This window comes from Parasteatoda tepidariorum, chromosome 5 (assembly GCF_043381705.1).
Source record: "Parasteatoda tepidariorum isolate YZ-2023 chromosome 5, CAS_Ptep_4.0, whole genome shotgun sequence".
NCBI lineage: Eukaryota > Metazoa > Arthropoda > Arachnida > Araneae > Theridiidae > Parasteatoda > Parasteatoda tepidariorum.
The window spans coordinates 79,122,351-79,138,521 of NC_092208.1; the positions used below are offsets into that span (position 1 = coordinate 79,122,351).

At 30.9% G+C, this 16,171-nt stretch overlaps 1 long non-coding RNA gene across 1 annotated transcript in view; it reads left to right on the forward strand.

The window, feature by feature from the left end:
- Window positions 1-347: 347 nt before the first annotated feature.
- Window positions 348-16,171, forward strand: part of LOC139425599 (uncharacterized) — a 46,252-nt gene continuing 30,428 nt past the window's right edge. The window contains exon 1 of the long non-coding RNA XR_011636796.1: window positions 348-425. This is a non-coding gene — a long non-coding RNA (uncharacterized lncRNA). The remainder of the gene's footprint in view (window positions 426-16,171) is intronic.

Consider the following 16,171-nt stretch of genomic DNA (forward strand, 5'->3'; position numbering starts at 1 on the left):
AATCAGGTTACTTGGGGTATAAATGATCTGTTTTTAATGAGCCTGAAAGTATTTGCGTGATCTCTGTAAGCAACCTGAAATAAAGTAATCAGTTAATGAATGATCTTATTTGTATAAAAGTAATTAGGCTCAACACAAAAATATGATTTAGGCTGTTTAGAAAATACTGAAGAATTTTATTTAGTCTAGTGCATTGCAAATTAGCTGTCATGGTTAACAAAGAAATGGATTTTCTTATTAGCCAGCAGCTTAATTATCAGCAGAAGTATTTTTATGAAACTGTCAATTCAATGATAAAATAATATTAAATAAAACTTTTTTCAGCTATCAAATATATTTGAATGCCCTACAAGTTACTGACGTTGTAGTAGAAGATGGTTGCATTAGTTGCGCATATGCACAATGTATTAAACAGACCCAAGTCGGTAGGTATTCCTTATTTATTCCTTATTTCCTTTCTAAAAACAGAAAATAAAATTTTCTTAAGTTATTTGAAAATTTTTATTATAAATTAAGAAAGCAAAATTCTCAAAAGATAGTTTTTTATTTTCACACTTGAAATCTTATTACTAAATTTTACTCGAAAAAGTATAAATTTTACTTCTTAGATTTCCTGCATTTTTTAAAAATATTTTTATTTTATAACCGTCGTTGAACTGCCAACCCAATTTTGAGTTTACGACTACCAATGTTCAACTCCGCAGCCTTGTAATTTTGAACCCAATCCAAAAGACAAGGGAACTCCAGAATAAATTATTGGAAGAAATTCGCCTTCGTGGTTGACTGTTCGATGGAACTAACTCCATTTGCGTTACATGCAGAGGAAAACCACGAAAACCTCCTATGATTAGCCTGCTGGGCAAGGGGACTCAAACACATGATCCGTCAACCGCTGAGGATATTTTGTGTCAGCACTGCGATAGAGCCAGGTGCGGAATTAGTACCATCATGCCATCGCTGGGATTCGAACTCTGGTCAGCTCGATGGGGGTTGAGTGCTCTATCCCCTGAGCCATCCGGATGGAATTAGGAAATTTTAAATAGAAAGGAGTCTTTAATCGAAAATTTAAAGAGCGTGACCTTTTATGTACAGTAAAATTATAACGTTTTAAAGCATTAAAAGAAATTAATAACAAAGCTGCTTTCAACCATTTTCAACAGTATGAAAATATTGATTCTGAAATGTATTAAAGTTTACATTTCAGAATCCATAATGATTGCTTAAAATAAGATCGCTAAAGATAATGTTACTTAAACATTCCAATTCAGTTTTATATTTATGAAATACTGTGTATCTAACTTAAAAAACAAAGCGATCTTATTTCAATAAACGACTAAAATATTTTGTTGCAATTTTAAAAGTCATGCAATTTGTATCCGTTAAAAATAATTTTAGACACATCATCCTTTAAAAACAATAAAACATCATTATAAAATATTCTATTTCACTTTGTTGCCATTACGTTACTTAAAAGAGAAAAGAAAATAATTTGAATAGAAAAAAAAAAGTACTCTGAAGTATTGGATTCACAAAAATTCGTTTTCGTAAACAAATAAAAAGGTAACATTTTGAACATGTCTAATTTGCTGTCAGGTGTAACCTTTTTTCTTCTTGCCTTGATAAACATTAAAATCTCACTCAACTGCAGACGATGCGGAGATGCGTTAGTAAAATGAAAAAATTCTCTAAAATAAACAGTCATGGAACAGTTTTTCCGCCACATTGATTTTGATTACACGACCTGTTTGATCAAAACTTTACTCATTGTTTTAATAACTAAAAATAACATTCTTAAAATATGCACATTACAAAGAATATTCATCTCTCTGAAGAATTTTCCTTAAATCTGTCTTTAAATTATATTATTAAAAATGCATGTAACGTTTGTCCAAAAAAAGAAGGCTTAAAAATTATCAAAGTAAAGAAAGAGTTACTTTTGTGCTAAATATGAACAATGCTAAAAATCGTGAGAAAGAGTAAAAATAATACGATAAGCAGATAAATTATTATAGTTTTGTTTCTCTAATTAAGAAAATTCGTCAATGTTGAAACATGAATTGTATCACAGATATTCAAAAGAAAATCACAAATAAATTACAACTGAAAAAAGTGATATGAAAAATAGAGTAAATACTTAACTTTCCAACTAGCTAAAGTACTCAAAATTTGATTAGCCATTTATGCTTGATAAGAACACAAGTTTCAATCGTTATCTGGTCGCTACTTGCTCGAACTAGACAGAGTGCTAAAAATTACCCTCGATTACTGTGTTGGAAGACGTTGTAATTTTTGTTTGTTGACCAGTGAGAGTAAACCCATAATGAAACTGCTATAAATCTTTCTCGACCATGGGAAAAAGAAGCAGCGAAGAATTAGTTCAAAATTACATCACCAGGTGAGAAAATGCACGCATAAAGAACAAAAATACAAATTCGAAATGTTAAATTTTATTCAATTAAATCACACAAGGTCAAAGAGCATTCCAATGTCGTCAAAAGCGTGTTCAAAACGTTTTATATAAGATTTAACTCTTTGAAGGTCTATGGCTTTCGACGCTAACCACAAAAATAAACAAAATAATTTAAAAATTCATTTAAATAAATTGTTCTACTAGAACCAAACTAAAATAATTTTGGTGTTTCGTTTTTAAAAAATTTCCTGTCCCTCAAAAAGTTAATTGTAACAGAAAATGTGGTTGGTTGGTTCTAATGCCAAATTTAAGTTTGACCGAGCAAATTTAAGACAGAGTGTGCGTTTCTTGTTTTTCAGTGGCGCCATCTATGACCAAGAATTCGACTTCTGCCACACCATACGTCGCACCCGTTTATAAGGCGGACCCATTCATACATTCATTCATTCATCCACAGATCGTAATTTTGATCAGAGAGATCGATCTCCAATCCAGTACCCCCAGAGGTATTGATTTGTTATGGGAACATGGAGGACTTTTGTGACTCGACTGATTTAAAGTGCATCAGTCTTCGGCCGGCGGGGTTCGAACCCACGAACACTCGGACATGGGCTCAGCGCCCTACCGACCAACAGAAAATGTTCATTGATCGATTACTGCATCGTAACATATATGCATTTTTTTTTGATGCAGTTTTCTTTAAGAACTGCATCTGTCCATTTCCTTGCACTCCGGAATCTATAACTATATCATAACTCCGGAATCTCTTTGAAATTTGTAATTGTTTATCTTATTCAGTTCTTTCTTTGTCTAGGCTTGTTGAGAGAATAACTTTACGGCAGTGACTATTCTGGCATTTATAACTACTTAAAATTTTATTAACGTCCTTTTTATGATATGAGAAGTGCCATCTGCAGGGCTTAATGCGAACTATTAACCATCCATTCAGATAACCGGCAGGCCGTACACCATCGGCCGTATTCTAAAATATTTTGTAACCATGATTGGAAGTTCGAAATTAGATTTTGTATTCTTAACTCTTCAAATCTCGATCATACTATAAACCATAGTCGAGTTATCTCAGAAATTTCGAACCACCAATTTCAGTGGTTCAACACATCAAATCTTAGCTCTAACATAAGAATTGAGGCACGCAAATGCTTCAATATTCTTCAAAAGTTGCCAATAAAAGAAAAAGATGACTCATTTTTATAGAAAAAATTACATTTATAAATTTCATTTCCTTTTTAAGCATTTTCTCTTAAGTATTTACTGAATACTCTTTTTTTAAGTAATTCTATGGAAGTTCTAAAAATTATCAATCACTTCTTCATAAAATGACATCTTTATTTTATAGATTTTTTAAAATCTTATTGTGCTGTCAAATATACAAAAAAAAATCACAAAAACGCATATCAAAAATTTAACCTACAATCCAAGAAAGTGAAAGTAGAAGCCTTTTAAGTAGTTATGAAAGTAAAATCTTTTGTACAATAACTAGTCAATTCAAGCTAGAAGAAATATGGAAATTTTACTAAATTGGAGGATTTATTCCTCACAATAATAGAGTTTTGAAAGAACTTTTATTTTTATTTTAGCTCCAGACCGATCCAGGATTAAGGGTTCTTTGGACTCTTAAAGCAGGTAAAAAGCAAGCGTTGAACAGAATTACTACTAAGCGAAATCGTAACAATTTCGAGTTTTTAGATGGCAAAAGCAAATTTCAAGGGCTAAGTTGACAAGCTGGAAAATTTTATTTTTTAAAAATATTTTCATTAACTTGAAAACTATAAAAAACTCACATTTTAATCTTTGGGGCTTTATTTCTCAAAAACTATTTGATTTATTTTCATGAAATTCTTTCACAGAGTTTAATATTAGTTTCTGTTACATCATTTAAGCAAAATAAGAAAATATATAAAAATTAGAAACATTTTTTAAAACTTATTCGATTTTTCAGTTTTATCTATTTTAGTTTTTTTAAATAAACATGCAAAAATATGAGTACTTATCTCTTTATAACATTTAGGCATGGTTATCTTGACATTATTTAAATAGTAGAATTAACATGTCTTCATGCGCATTTCATTCTGTACATCGCTTAAAATTTAAAAATATTCTTTGCCATGTTTTCAACTCACGTGGAATATAGATACTTTATAGCAGTTTTTAAGATATCAAGTTTTTTCTTGTAATACACTTGTTATTAGCTCAAAACTCATAATTCTACTTAGTTTTAAATTAAAAGTTGTAGTAGTTTAAAATGTTTCATTTTTAAGATCGTTTTTCGCAACCTTCTAAAAGGTTGCGCAAGGAACTGGATTTCGAAGTATTTTTCTGGTTTAGTTTTTTTTTTTCAATTAGCTTAACACTTCAGCAAATAATGTTCGGCATGTACAGTGAGCAAAATAAAATCAAAAGAAAACACCCTTAATTCTTTATGATCTACTGATCGGATTTTGAAGTACTAAAACTCATTATATCAAAGGCCTAAGCTTCGATATGATAATTAAAAAAAGCAGACGATATTTAAAGTTAACAAATCAGACTCGAAATCATAATTTCTCTAAATTAACATGTTTTCCCCCTTTGATTACGGCATTTGTTTCTTGACTTTCAAAATATGGGGGGGGGGGAGCTAGTCGTAATCTGAAACATGTACTCCCAATAGTTTGGAAAATAAAACAATCGAAAATTTGGACATCTTAATGTTAATTTCTCTTTGTTGCATATTTCTATATATATCGAGAACTTTTCCTTCAAATCGAAACTTTATTTATCATAATTGAAAAAGTATGCGCAAAATAATTCAAATTAATAGTTATTATATATTTAATTAAAATCAATTTTTTCATGTATCATCAATTTTTTCATGTAAATCATGTAAAAAATATTTCAATTAGTATTTATGATTTTATTTAATAACAGTGGAAACACTTTTGAAAGGTAAAATATACAAGACTTTGCATCATTTCAATTAATATAATTTTAAGTGACAAAATAAAAAATTTGAACCAAATACTTCACGAGAATTTTAAATTTATAACTTTTCAGAAATTGAAAAGCTCAGAAGCTGTTTGACCGATTTCGGTCAAATTTTCTATTTTGGCAGTCCAAACTTCATTATTTAAAATGATTCAAAAACTTTGTATACTTTATTATTTGAAATGTTTTCTACTTTTTTAAATAAATTAATAAAAATAATAAGCAAATATCAAAAACTATTTTTTACATGGAATTAACTTTCGATAAACAAATTTTATTTTTGAGTACAAACATTATTGGATTCTCTCAAAAAGTTCTCGAAATAAGAAACTTTCAACTGCTCTCTTGACCAAACTATTGGGACCATATTTTCAGGATTGTGGCTACTCCCCCCCCCCTACTTTGAAGGTGGGTCAGAAATTCAAATCAGTTGAAAAAAAGCTATGTTTATTCTGAGAAAGTACGTCTTTGTGTTTGATTTCCGAACTTAAAAATTCGTATGCAATGATTAATTAGCATATTTAAGGTTTTGCCCGCAAACTATTAAGAGTGCGTTTTAGTACATGAAAATTCGATTATTACATCAATAATTCAATGTGCGTTCTTTTTTGCGCACAGTATATTCTTATTCATTATATTTTTGAGCACAATTCCTCCGTTCTTTTTTTCAATTAAACTTTTCGGAATTGGGACTTTTTTTTTATTAGTAAAGAAGAAAAATATTTTTTTCAATGCATTTCTAACGTGATCTTTTTACTAAATTACTTGTACATATCAATCTCATAGTATGCCTACATTTAAAGAGAAACAAAACAAAAAAATTGTTATTACAGCAAAATTTGGCTTTAACACGCAAGAAGCAAAGTCTTTTAAATTATATAGATTAATCAGAAAAGATAATTATCAAGTACCGATCTCATTATATATATCAAGACAAAAACATACTGGTTAATATATTTAGCGGACAGTGAAAAGAAGCAATGAAAAATGACGTGCTCTTTATACCTATAAATTATCATCATAAGCGTTCACGTGATTTTTAACTACAAACGCAATATACCAATTCAAAATCATTGTAGTGGACATGATGTCAATTGGTTCTTAGAAGTCTTATCACCCTTATTCACATGCAACTTTTCAATTATTCAGGGTGAGACAGGGTTGACTTAAATGATCCATGCACAGAGATCGAATTAAATCTTCCATTTGAAGACGGTCGTATGTCGTGAACATCATATATGTCGTCAGCTAATTTAAAATAAAGTCTCTTTACAATTGTCGCCAGGCTAATTGGAAACGTCTTTATTTTCAAATCTGCTTGATGCTATTTAGACTTACCACAATCAACCTAAATGAATGTTTGGAAATGAGTAAAGAATTAATCAATCAGACTGATTTTGGTTAAAAATTTTTAATAAATAATTAATAAGTTTGTTTTTAAAACCCCTACTATAAGTCGCGAGTGTTTATGGGTAGAGCGCTCACTTACCGATGACGCGACCAGGTTCGAATCCCAGATATGTTTGGTTGTGGCAATGAGAATTATACTACCGGCTCATATCGACTACGGTGCTAACGTAAAATATCCTCCGCAGCAGACGGATCATGAGCTGCCAGGCTAACCGAGAGTGGTTTTCTTACTATCTAGCATTTTTTATTCAGACTTATATTTTTGGAATTTTATCAATCAATTGAGATGCTGTAAGGCTAGTAAGAAAATGTGTGAAAAATTCAGTTATCAATAAATTTGAGTTCATTGAAATGAGCTTTTTTCTTCTGCGCTTGACTGAATAAAAACGTACAGCAAATCATCTCGTGATATATTAATAAACTAATTTATAAAACAAACGAAAGCTGTAACAAGATTGGTGATGTTAAGGGGCATTTCACTGTCCCTTTACATAGGGATAAAATGCTGTTTGCATGAAGAAAAAAATATTTTATATATGTAATTATATATTTTTCTTACACGAAAGCAAAGTCCACATATCTTTTTTTTGCGTTGGCAACAAGGAATTTAAATAACAATCGTGTGAACTGTCATAAGCAGGAAAGCGTAAACATACATTTTTATCAATTTCTGAATGAAAACTCTTTCCTCGAGTAGACAACTAAAATCTGAAACAAACAGAGCTATAAGTTGGCAAGAATTAAAACGTTAAAAGCGAATAGTTCATCATATCAACAATTAATAAAGATAACAATAATTAAATTTAATGCTTAATATATACAGTAAAAATAATTTTATTTATTGTTATTGTTATTTTCGTGCCGTTGCAATTCTCGTGCTGTTACGCTTTTTAAGTATCATTTCTGTGGTTTATTTTTCCTGATTTTAACAGAAAATGTTAATTACGGTTGGAATTGTTAAGAAGCGTTATATTTCGATATATTTAATTCACAAATCTTTGCTTTATTTGCAACATATCCAAATATTATTTAATAGCAACCACCGACTGAAAGACAAAAGTGTATTCCCGTATGTCATCAAAAGTCAACTGTTTTTTACCCGTAAGAAACAAATATTTTATGAAGGATCATGTTACTGCTGGAAAAATGGTAAGAAGTATTGGTCGGCAACGGGCAATGTATAATTCAATAAAATATTAATTCACTAAGAAAATTTTTATTTTTTATTTTCGTAAGGAAAATATGAAATTAATTTCCGAACAATCCAATAAATGTTTGAAATATAGTTTATATCCTTTGAATCTCTAAAGGATTTTTTTATTTGGGAAATGCAAATCCTTTTTAGATTGTTTACTTTACAGGTTATTAGGAATGCATTATTAATCAAAAAATGATCATTTGTAGATAATTCTTTTGAAAGGGATTCAGAAGACCATGCATCAATAATGCTAAAACCGACCTTTTTTCGATGTACTATTTCTAAGAAACTACTTATGGTATCGCTTTTAAATTTTTTGAGGATATTTGAGATTATATCAGTTGTATGTTGTGATACTGTTTTGGCGTTAACAGGAATACTTTTTGAGTTATGAAAGATTTTGATGAAATTTTTTTAAGAATTAAAAGTTCTTAGTTCATAATTTTTTTAAAAAAAAAAGACCTTTCAGTCAAAGATATGCATCAACAGTTGTCACATTAGTTATCACAATGCAAAGCGTCAATATTCTGCGAAAAAAAAAACTGAAGCAATATCTTGTTTAGATGATGAGAAAAGGTACATAGAAAAAAAGTCAGTTTTAGCATTATTGATATATGCCCTATCGACTTCCCTTAAAAAAAAAATTTTAACAGTTATATAAATTTTCACACATATAATAAATATAGCAGTTTTCAATAACTTTGCAGAAATATTTCTTTAAAAGAAATCTTTCAAGTTATAAAGTCTAAAAGTATTTAAAAATATCTGGCTAGCTAAAGCAGTGATAAAAGAAAATAAAAACATACAGAGATAAATTAAAAATAACAGCACGAGGCAAATTTTAGAACAACAGAGAGTTGTTGATATTTTAGAAGATAGTTTTTGTTTTCGGAATTAGAAGTTTATACTAACCCGTTACTGGTTTATATATTTTTTAATTTGCAAGATTATTACTAACCAGTTACGGTTACTTTAATTTCGTTATTGTATTTGTTGTTATGAAATAATTGCGATTTTTTTTATAAAACAAAGAATTGCTTCTTAATATAGCTTGATACGTTACAAGCTATTCAGAAAAATATATAAGTAATAAACCTAATCTCACTTTTTTGATGTGTGACTAAATTTGTTTAGTTTATTGAACCTAAATTCTTAATAAACATCACCATTTAACTGCAATTTGACTTCTTTTAAAAATAAATAAATGAAACAATATATTAAATGCAATTCTTACTTTCTTCAGCGGAAATAAATAGTAAATAACATTGTTAATATCCATCACAACATAGGATCTTGAACCCATAAGCAAGAACCTTTATTTCGGCGAAAGTAATAAATAACCGGGCGGTATCATAACACGAAAGAGAGGTGTTTAGTTTCACAACATTTTTCACAACTACCGCATCCCGCACCTCCAGTTCGTAATTACCTTTTGTACATTTTTTTCCCGTTTTCTCCTCTCTAGCCATCGGAACCTCCCCCCTGGTACCTTATTGAGATGGAAACAATCATTTGTCAAAAATATTCCCTCACTTCTGGCCCTTCAGGTGGTGTGAAATTGAGAAAGCCGGGATGAAGATTTTCCAAAACAAAATTAGCGGGAGAGTCAATTTCGAAAAATTATTGAGGAGGAATTTTTTTTTGCCATTATTCACCCGGGGATGTAGTTTTTGTTCGGGAGATGATGAAAGGAATAATTATAGCTATTTCTCGTTTTTTCTCAAATTTAGATTGAAAAGGTATGTATAGGTTTATTGTGTGGAAATAAAGTATGGTGTTCTGTTCTTCTTCTTTTTTTTTTTCGTTTCATTTCAATGATATAAACTTCAAAGGAGTGTTAATATTTTCGTTTAAATTTCGAATTAACCTATTCATGCTTTTTAAGCACCATTCTAAAAAGCATCATAGGTTTGCCATTACTTACTGATTCCTTTTTACTTAAGGATTTAATAAATGTAGCTCTTCAATTTTATAATGTGAGTAGATAGAAAAACAATAGGATGGACAGTGACCCTAGTCGTGCGACTATGGTTATAGGCGTTCATTTATTTGTTTTTTTCTGAACCATGAATTGAAATATTTTCTTACTTATTTCAATGAATTTCTTGTTAGCAGGATAATATGAAAAGGTAAACATTTTAATTTAGTTAATTTTCGAGAGCAGCAGCAGTTTACCATTTTAAAAATTTCTCCTTACAGGTACCAACTGCCTTTAAAAACATAATTTTTTTTTCTCTAAAAAATGTAAATATTTGAGGTAATAATACCGATTAATTAATGTAAACAATTACAACTGAACTAACGCCCTCTGCTGGAGAGAAGCATAAATTTTGAGTTGAGATGTATAATCAGATTGATCTCGTTCATCGGTGGGTAATGTTTCAGCCTGTACACCAACTGTTACGATCAAGTTCAGCCTTGCGTTTAACATTCAGTTGGAGGTTTCAAAATAAAAATCTCTAAAATAAGAAGAAATAAATTTTTCAAAAAATAGAAATAAATTTCTCGAAAACAATGGATAAAAAATTCATTATTAAAAACAGATAGTATTTTCAAAAAAGCACTTACAATTGTTATAACTTTCGAAAAAATTTAAATTTCGAAGAAATAAAATTAGTCAAGTTTATAATTAAATGCCTTTCAACACGCTGAATTTCAGCTGGAACTAAATAGACCAACATGGTTTTACTACAAATTTAACAGTTGATAATTCTCGAACAAATAATAGAATATATTTTTTTATTATATCTTACATCTTGTACATACTCTCCTAATTTCAAGCTACTAAGTTTCACAGATTTTATGTATCAAAGCAAAATGTTACATGAAGCAAAATACACGTAAAAATGCAATAAATTTGGAATAAATTGGAATTTTGAAAAAAAAATTCTGGGATAAGTTCATATGTAATATAACTCTTTTAACATTACAAAGTTCAATTTTGTAGTTCCCTTCCTGCGGCCTGTAGAGTGGCCCGTATGATTTTTTTTCCTACAAGTTAAAGTTTCTCGAATTATTTATAGAATGTTAAATATTTTATTAGACTGTACTTTTCGTTCTCATTTTTCTATATCTCCGGGTTTCTATGTCTATAGCTCTTACGTAGCAAAACAAAATGCAACGTTATGCAACAATAGCAAACGACCTTGGCGTTTTATCAATTTAGAGAGATATAATACAGTCGAACCCCCCTATAGTGAACACGGTTTATAGTGAACTCCCGGATATAGTGAACGAAATGTTCTGTCCCGTGCCCTGCTATACACGTATAATGTTATTTTTTTGTGGATATAGTGAACCAAAAAAAAATGAGGAAGTTGGATATAATGAACTTTTTTCTGTCTTCGACTGATTTTCTCTTCCTTTTTTGTAATAATTTTGAAATTTCTACTTCAAAAAAAATACATACACCGATTTTTAAAATCACCTATAGAAGGGAATGTAGCGATAAGCATTTTTTCTTGTTTGATTCTTTTATCTCACTCTCCCATCCCTAACCAAACCAAGCAGATGTTTCCCACCCAGGCAGATGATGATGCACCTGTAAGATGTCAGTGGGATCAATATGCATTTTTTGCCAAAGTGTTGGAAACTAATATGTGTTGATAAGACCCTCATTTCAACTCCTTTTTGCTCTCAGTTCAGTTTAAAAAATCCTGCAAACAAGTGTCTCAAATTTAACTATGGCGAGCAGTAAACGTAAAACGTTCTTCTTTGATGATAAAATGGGCGTAATCAGAAAAATTGAAGATGGAGGCAATCAAGATGATATTTGCAGAGAACATAAACTATACAAATCTGCAGTTTGTAACATATGAAAAAATAGACAGTTAATAATTTCTGCTCATGAAAAAAGTTTAGATGCCTGAAAAAAGTTGAGAAAAGCAGATCACAAGGATGTTGAAGAAGCATTACTGAAGTGGTTCACCAATAGAATTTCTGTTCATATTTAGAATNACTTTACACAAAATGTACATGCTCATTTGCATTCAGATATTGTGATCTGCCTCCTACCAAAATTTGGTACGAATTTCCTGAACAACCCAATGCTTTTACGATAAATCCATTATTATTCTAGAAAATAACTACTTATATATACGAATATAACTATAATTATACTACGAATATAACTATAATTAATACTTTTCTACTTTAACAATGAATCTAATATTATTCTGAAAAAAGATAATGATAATAGTTCAAGCAAATATGCGTTTTTCTTTTCAAAAACAGCAAACTTTATATTTTCTTTTTTAAAATAATTTATCTTTGAAACTCTGGATTATTTATGAAGCTGCTTTCAAAATATCTATTTTAATTTCTGAACGTGTTTGCCTCTAAGTAAAATAAATGACAGTGAAATTTATTTAGCGCTTTTGAAAGAGTAACTTGCAGAAATGCCGTAACCATATTTAATGGCAAAAAGAACGCCAAAAGTTTCTTTCATAATAATATCATCACGTTTAAAAATGATAAGAGAGCCCACAACAACGGAAAACTCAAAACGATTACAATCATTAAGACGCTCTTCTCAATTTCAATTGAGCTCTTAAAATTCAAAACGTCATCTAGTATTTGAATGGACAACTCTATTAAATTTAAATTCAATTGCTTCACTTTCTGCATAGGATTTCTGAAATGTATTTTATGCTATTCTTTTGTTATCAGCTTAAGCCCACTCTATTTTTTAAAGTAAAATTTCAAGGTTTAATATTCTGAAAACCATTATTTTTTCGTAAACAACATAATTAAAGTCTTTTAAACTTTGTTAAATTTAAATTCGATTGTCTTCTTTTTCCATAGGGCTTCTTTTATTATTATTTAAAGAATACTATTTTTCGAATTAAAATTTGACAGCTATTTTTTGAGATTCAATAGTTAATATAATAATCGCAAACAACTTTTAAAAATATAAGAAATCAATGTGAAACGTTTTATATGATAAACATATTTTCGGTTAACTTTGGAAACTGTATGTGTTTAAAGTAACTGAAGTTATTATCTGAAATAGTTTACGAAATTCGAATCCCCATTTGAAGTTGTCGAATCCCCATTTGACGTTATTATAATTATGTTATCCAAACATATTATTGAATATATTATTTAAGTAGTTGAAATCATTAAATGATTGTTGATATAATATATATTTTAAGTGATTTGAAGTAGATGAAGCAAATCACAAAAAAAAAAGCGTTTTCTAATTCAAACTACTTAATTTCTACTTAAACTACTTAATTAGATTAATTATTACAATATGAAATCTTAATGAACAACTTTAAGCGCCCTTTTTTCTGTAATTATTATTTTTTTCAAAACCAGCCAAAAGTGCCATTTTTGTCGCTAGAAGGAAGAAAGTTTTTTCTGCTAATCGTGTGCCGTTTTCTTCAAAGCATTAATGTTGAGTATGAATATTTTTACTTGATGGGTTGGGATAGCCTGGTTGGTAAGGGGTAGGGCCCATGTTCGTAAGAACGGGCCCAAATCCCGTTCGAATCCCGCCGGCCAAAGAAACTCCGTGAATGTTGACTCTTGCAAACTAAATCTATCAGGGTCTCAAAGTTCTTATAACAAATCAATACCTCTGGGGGTTCTGAATTGGCGATTGATCGTTCTCTTCAGATAGAAATTACGATCTGTGGATGGATGGATGGATCCGCAATGTAAAACGGGCTTTGACGTGTGTGTGTGGCTTAAATAGTATTCTTGGCTGTAGATGGCGCCACTGAAAAACAAGAAATGCACCCTTTGCTTTAAATTCTGCTTGGTTTCCCATGCATACCTGCTGGCATTGACAAATATCAATCGAAACAACAACACATTTGCTTGATTTGTATTATTTGATTCTGAAACGACACAAACAACTAACAGTTCCTTATAATATTAAACAACACTTACTCAGAGTATGCTACTTCCTCTGTTATAAGCAGGAGAACGAATACTATACTTCAACAAGCAAATATTATGCTTTACCAGTTGCGCTTTAGAATTTAGACTAAAGAAACACGATAGACATATATGTCTTTATAAAAAAGTGATAAATCATCTGTTGCCGCGCATTGTTGGCGTCTTGATCACATATTCAATTTCAATAATGTCAAAATTCTTTCCATCTCTTTCACAACAGCTCATCTTAATGTCGCAGAATTTTGTTTCATTGACATGAATGGTGATTGCCTTTTAAATGACCATCCTCATCCACTCTCCATATGGAGTAAAAATGCATTCTGCCCTAATATGATTCTCTCTCGGCTACCCGAGTTTTCTAGTTTTGTTTTTCACCTTTTTTTTTTCGCAGGAACATTTACGTTTTCAATTTCGAATCACTTTTGTTTTCTCATTCACGCTTTGAGAGTCAAGGTATTTAAAATATGTACTGTGGTAATAGGTTTTTTTATGATCACCCAAAAGGTTTAGGTACCGGAAAAATAACTGATCATTTTGACTGTCTCAATATATATATATATATATTGGACAAATGAAAGTAATACAAAAAATTTAATTAACTAATTTACCTGTGGATCTTTATTCTGTGGCTTAATACATTTTTATTTTCTAATTTACCCTGAGCTAAATTATGGTACGCCATAAAAAATAATAAAAGTAAAGTAAAAAATTACTCTGTAGCATTTTGGAGCGAGAGGTGGGGTTTAAGGGAGCACGTTCAACCCAATCTAATAACGTAAAGTCCCCGGGATTTGCAAGAATTTTTTTCCTTCCAATGCCCACCTGTATAATGACTTTTCGTCATACAGGCATCTGAAGGGCAGATATTTTGGTCACTCATTCAAGGGCACCCTATTAGGTGGTCCAATGTTGCTCCCACAGTAAGGACAGATAGTACAGAGAATGAAAGAACATCCACGCCTTGCCCAGGATTCGAACCCAGAACCTTTCTGAGTAAAGGGCAGTTCCCTGATCTCCTACACAGGTCGGTCGGCGGATTTGCAAGAAATAATAATTAATAAAAAAATTATTTACTAAAGATATTTTAATTCGTTGGTATATATACTTTTCAGTGTTGTGCATGAATTTGTTGAGTTGATTAATACCTATTTATTGGTTATTTCCTACCCCTCCCCCATTTAAGGAATAGGTATTGAGCTTGCACATAAAAAATTAATTTCAAAAATTAATTTCCGAAGTCAAGCATCACTGCCTGCGGTCAGTGTGCGGGTGGGTGACCACTTGGATCAGTCTGCGTAGGGACCGAGGGTGTGCGGTATTGGTCCTCGTTAAACTGTTCTACCGTAAAGTGCTCGACTTCGCGTGCAGGTCGTCGGGCTACCGAAGCGGGGGTGCCATCCCCTCTGCAGAGGATCAAAATTGTGATGGCATGTCTTCGGATCATCCTCAGGGATGTTTCCCAGACCGTCGCCAATAGCCCATTGTGCAGCTCTAATGCGACGTAAATTAACAACAACAACAACAAAAATTAATTTACGTCTTACGTGAAACTCAAAACTTATAACTATCCATCTTCATTCAGAAAACGATAACTGTCGAGCTTCATTCGAAACAAAATTTTATCTTAACTCAGTGTAAAAATTTAATCTTAAGAAGTCAATGTATCAAAATATGAACCCATTAAATCCTATAGCCAGTTGCCACTAACCTATACGGAATGTCTGGCCATAACACATTTTAAATGGTCAGTTCGGGAAAACCAATCATTCCAACTCGATTTAACTTTCCGCAGTTGTAGACCTTCTGCTGCCACAAAATATGAAATAATAATGATCTTGGAATATTCACTGTATTCAATTCGGTCAATAATCGCTTTATTGGCTGTTTCATGTGGAAAACGTTCTTTCTTGGACCGGTAGAATAGTCATTTTTTATCCCCCCTCCTTTATAAATACTATAAATACTTTGACGTGAGGTATTGGGGGAGAAGCGAAAAACAAAAAAAGACAAACATAGTTTTTGGTTTAGTGTGGACGAGCTTCAAATTTGATTAATGGTTTACTGGAATGTATTCCAAGAACAAGTAAACCACACTTTTTTATTACCATTTGAGTTTTGATTACTGTGTTTTTGATTTTCATTACGATATCATTAAAGCGAAAATGACCATCAACCGGGTAAAATGGAGGGCATACACGTCGTCACGCCCTGATACCGAATCAGACAGATAATACGTTTTTTTATTTTGAAATATTAAATTATTT